Source organism: Gavialis gangeticus, unplaced genomic scaffold (assembly GCF_001723915.1).
Source record: "Gavialis gangeticus isolate Ggan-Ray unplaced genomic scaffold, GavGan_comp1, whole genome shotgun sequence".
Classification (NCBI taxonomy): Eukaryota; Metazoa; Chordata; order Crocodylia; family Gavialidae; genus Gavialis; species Gavialis gangeticus.
In genome coordinates, this window is record NW_017728994.1 from 11250562 (window position 1) to 11255835 (window position 5274).

The 5274-nt window shown below is 43.4% G+C and overlaps 1 long non-coding RNA gene across 1 annotated transcript in view; it reads left to right on the forward strand.

Annotated features, from left to right (window-relative positions):
• The first annotated feature begins 71 nt into the window (after window positions 1-71).
• The window catches only part of LOC109287227, a 16866-nt gene continuing 11663 nt past the window's right edge, over window positions 72-5274 (forward strand). The window contains exon 1 of the long non-coding RNA XR_002094779.1: window positions 72-542. This is a non-coding gene — a long non-coding RNA (uncharacterized LOC109287227). The remainder of the gene's footprint in view (window positions 543-5274) is intronic.

The following is a 5274-nucleotide window of genomic DNA, read 5'->3' on the forward strand; positions in this document are numbered from 1 at the left end:
TGATTTTTCCCTGACACAGATGATGAAGAGAAGGCTGAAATACTTAATGCCTTTTTTACTTCAGTTTTCACAAACAAGTGCAGCTATTAGCTGATGAGCACAGTCAGCAGCAGAGATAGGGAAAGAGACAAACAGAATAGAATACAGACAGAACAAGTTAGGGATTACTTGAAGAAAGAAGATGCTTTCAAGTCTGGGGGACTGGATGGGATATACACAAATGTGCTAAAAGACTTGGGTGAAGTAATTTCAGAGAATTGGTTATCATTTTTGAGTGCTCCTGGTGGTCGGGTGAGGTCCCAGATGACTGTTAAAGCACAAATGCAGAGCCCAACTTTAAGAAAGAGAAGCAGGATCTGGGGAACTACAGAACAGTCAGTCTGACCTTGATACTGGAAAAGATCATGGAGCAGGTCCTCAGGGAATCTATTGTGAAGCAGCTAGAGGAGAACAAGCTCATTGGGAAAAGCCAGCATGGATTCCCCAAGAGCAAAGCATGCCTTACAAACCTGATTTCCTTCTATGATAAGAGGACAGGCTCTGTGTTTGAGAGGAGAGAAGTGAATACAGTACACCTTGTGGCGGGCCAGTAGTGTGGTGGTCCTGCGTTGAGCCACCCACCTCACTGCGCCTGACCACCTTCCAGGCTCTGAGTGCCTCCCTGGGGGTGCCTCATGTCTGGCAGACCCCCTTCCTGGAGCACACCCACTAGCCAGGGGGTTCCACTGACACCACCCAGGACTCTGGACTGATTCTGGCTCTGCGCACCTGTTTTAGCCACCTATGGAGGGTTTGGGATTGAGAGTGTGGTCAGGGGTACAAAGGCAAGAAAGATTTATTGACTTAACAAAAACACAACTACACATAGTAACAAGACAAATGATGACAGACAAAAGCAATTTGCATCAGCAACTTATCAGCAGCCCCTCTGATGTCTGATGCACAGCAAGTTTCTCTTTCTACAAAGTTCAGTGAAGTCAGGAGTCCCCGATCAGCGCTGTCCAAGGGGTACTGGGAAGGATCTTGGAATGCAGTTCTTGGGCTCGTTGAGGTCCATGGGCCCACTGATCTAGGCAACAGCTAACTAATCCTTTTCACAGAGCTGCATCTTCCTTCTGAATGGTTTCCAGATATTCCAGCTAATTTATAGCTTCTTAATTGTACTGATAATGTACAACCACTCAAATTCCTTTTACTTCAACTGTCCTTAGACTGACCAATAGCAGTACAAGCCTTGCTGTCCTTTGATAAGGTAATTTTAACTGTGCTACAGTGCCCTACTACTTCTAGGCTTTGCTAAATTTACTAGACCTTACTTTATACAAGGCCTCACTACATCTTAAACTTTAATTAGGCTTTTAGCAATGACATATAGGTTAATAGCTAAACAAATACAGAAAAACACTTGGTCTAATCTTCATAGAGCCTTCAGCAAGCACCTTTATCACACAGGCATACTTTTCAGCTGTCACACTCCACCTCTTGCTTGCTGAAGCACTATGATAGCTACAACTGAGATGTTAAAACTATATGCGTTACAGTGGGAAATGGGGAGGGATCTCTAAATTTAACTTGCATAGCATGAACAGATTTATGACAACAATGGTTAAAACACCATTTAGCTGTTGCCACTAGGGCAATGAAGAATACTATGATGCTTAAGATGGTTAGCTACATAATTGAGGTGACACTTGGTGACACACGAATAGTATAGCTTACATCATACCATTTACATGGTTTGGGGACATTGACATCTAGGCTGATGATTCACTCACTTTCTTGAGCAAGGAGAGCCGAGTGCCTTGCTGAGCCTATGCCTCAAGGCTTTGTAGCTTATTTTTCACTTTATTTTAGTTTTCTAACCATGGCATATCTACATCTGATACCCATGAAGTGAGTATTGTAAAGTTGAGAGATATAGTCTCAGAGGAAATTTCTGGCCATTTTAGGGCAATAGTACACTTATCTAATTGCAATATAGCAACAGCTCCACTTTTAGCTCTTAAGCAACAAAAATTGCATAAAGTCCAGGTGGTACTATTTTCATGCAGCAAATGATTTGGTCCTTCCCAACAAACATGTTGCTTTATTGTTATATATGACACATTAAGTAACTCGTATATGCAGGTCATATTAGGTGGGCTGAGAGGCTAGCCTCTCCATAGGGTCCCTAATCCAATCAAGGTGCTACTAATTTGAACCAAGGGGGACTGTGCTACATACCAAGGGCCATCGGGGGTAACTATTTCCCATATGGGATGATGCAGATTCCAGTCCCAAAGGCATCCTCCTCCTAGCCCCATGTTTGGCAAATAAGCAGTGGTCTAGTTTCCCTCTTTTACTTTCAGTACCAGGAATGAACATTTTCTTTCATCATAACCTTCCCAAGTGGTAACCTAGGTACTTTGATAGGGGTATTTCTCTTTAAAAGTTGCAGGCATCCCATGATGCTCTAAACCAGGGGGCTATTCTCTATTTTTAACATTGTTTATTACTTGGGAAAAATGCATATTTGTCTCTAATCTTACATCAGTTAGCAATTTGTCAGTGTGCTTTAACATTTTTCCTTTGAGCATGCCTCCCCTAGTGAGCAGCTTTACTGCTTGTTGGAGATTGGTTACTCCTTCAGTATTTTTCTGGGATTTATCCAAGTTCCATACATTCAAAGCTGAGCTAAGTCTATCCCAATGATAACTAGGAGTAACTCTTTGTCTGTGGGACTTAAGTGCACTTATTGACTGGAAAATTACTGGCTATTCCCATCTAAGCAACCTTTCAGTTACCTGGGCTCCTGCTTATCAGTTTGGAAAAGTAGCTTGCACATACTATTGTTCTGGTTTGAATAACACTCGGGCAGTGAACAACAAAGCATTTACGAGGGTTGGGATTTTAACTTGTGACCTTCACCAGGGTGTGGAGTTATACACGGGCGGTGTCGGGGCCTCCCGTGGAGGAACACCCAGAGATAGTAGTGAACACCCCATTTTCTCACAGATCACATTTATCCTTCTTTCTTTGGGAGCCTGTAACTATGCTTCACCTCCCAGAGAGTGAAAGAGCTCCCACTGTTGCTCATGGGGACAATGCTGTATTGGGTTAATGAAACAGCATTGTCTTGGCAGAATCATAGCACTGACTTACTTTAGGAACCCCACTGGTATAAAAGGATGAGGATAAGTGGTGGAGACTTGAGGATATAGCCTCCTTCTGGCTGTATGAAAGTGGGTACCATTCTGCCACGCCTCTGTATAGGTATGATTCACAAACCATGTAATAACTTTGTTTCAACCTGCTGCGTGCTCTCCCATCTGGTGGGACTCACACCATCACCAGAGAGTGTTGTCAGCCATAGGAATGGGAGGGGGCAGATTCTCCCATAAATGCAGTGGCTCGAGAGGCTGAACAGATGCAGAATGCACTATTGGGGACACAAACTCAGGGGCATTGAGCTTAATAGGGTTTCTCTCAGGAAGTATGTAACAACAAACTCTTAAATGAGCAGAGCTACAACAATTACCTCCGCTCCCACAGTTAGCCATTCCAGCCTTTAGGTAGGGAATGAACCGAAGATAATAACTGGTGCCACAGATGCACTGACAGTTACCACTCTGCTAGTAAAATATCCTGTTTCTTCTACTCAGAGACCAGGACTTCACTTGCTTCGGAGTGGTGGGTTTCTTCCATTATGGATACTGCAGCTGGACCATGTGAAGGCCATCTGAACACATTTCTGGATTTGATAGCAGTCTTCAAATACCAGATTTGGTGATTAGGATGGAATTGGGCTTTTCTTTTTGGCTGTAGGGAATGGAGCTAGGAGCAATGGCCTCAAGCTGCAGAAGGGGAAATTTAGGTTGGAGATTAGTAAGAACTTTCTGAATACGAGGATGGTTAAACATTGGAACAGGACTAACTAGAGAGGTTCAAGAATCTCTATCCTTGGAAACTTTCAAAAGCAGGTTAGACAGATGCTTGGCTGGAATGGTTTTGCCAGGGATGATCCTGCCTTGAGCGGAGGTCTGGACTAGATGATCATGTGAGGTCCCTTCCAGTACTACTTTCCTATGAATTCCTATGAATTTTTCCTGTCTGGAAAGCCTGAGCATGGTGTTGTGGGGCAAGTGCCTAAGCTCTGTGCCTAATTTGCAGGTGACTAATCTCTAGATGGCAGCCCTGGTCTTTCTTCTGACGCCATATAGAAAGAAATTGGAAGTGAAGGTGTCTTCAAATTCAGAACATGTAGGTCTTAGGCTGTTCTCCCTTCCATGTTAATGCTAATGTTACCTACATTTGTATCAAATAAAAAATAAAGAACATCACACCATATTCTTTTCCTAAATCTATGTATAGAAACCCAAGACTTATTCAAAATCTTGATGTATTCTACATTTGAATAAATAAGAATGATACTTGGTAAAGGTAAATGACATAGTAACAAAATCAAAATAATATAAATATTGTTAACACAGGGCACATCTACATGAGAGATTTAGGGTACCTATACACATGCAGTGAGGCTGCTCTGATGCATTGTAAATACAGCACAATGAAGGTGTTCTGATGTGCTGTAATTACAGATCATCAGAGCAGACTTGATTAATTGAGCATGATCACCAGGCTCCACCAGACTCCAGTGTCATGTGTATCAGCACCCCCATGTGAAAAATGTTTCAGGAGTGCTTTAACTAAAGCTTGTTCAATGCCTCCACCCCCTGCTGCTCCCAAACCATGTGTATAAACTCCAATTATGCGCAATAGACTCATTTACTGCACAATAGTGTGTCACAGCAAAAGCTGTGCTAATGTGTGAATGCACAGCAGAATTAGTATACTGCTCATTAAGCATCATGAAAAGACTATCTCTCTTAGCTACTTTCATAGTTTCATAGTTCATAGTTTCTAGGGTCAGAAGGGACCTGAGTAGATCATCGAGTCCAATCCCCTGCCATGGCACGAAAGAGTACCGGGGTCAAATGACCCCAGCAAGGCGAATATCTAGCCTCCTCTTAATGACCTCCAGGGTAGGAGCCAGCACCACTTCACTTGGAAGTTGGTTACAGATCCTAGCCACCGTGACCGTGAAGTAGTGCCTCCTGATATCTAGCCTAAATCTACCCTCTGCCAGCTTGTGACTGTTATTTCTGGTCACTCCTGGCAGTGCTTGGGGGAACAGAGACTTCCCCAGTGCCTGATGATCCCCCCTGACCAGTTTGTAACAGGCCACTAGATCCCCCCTCAGCCTTCTCTTGTGGAGGCTGAACAGGTTCAGGTCCC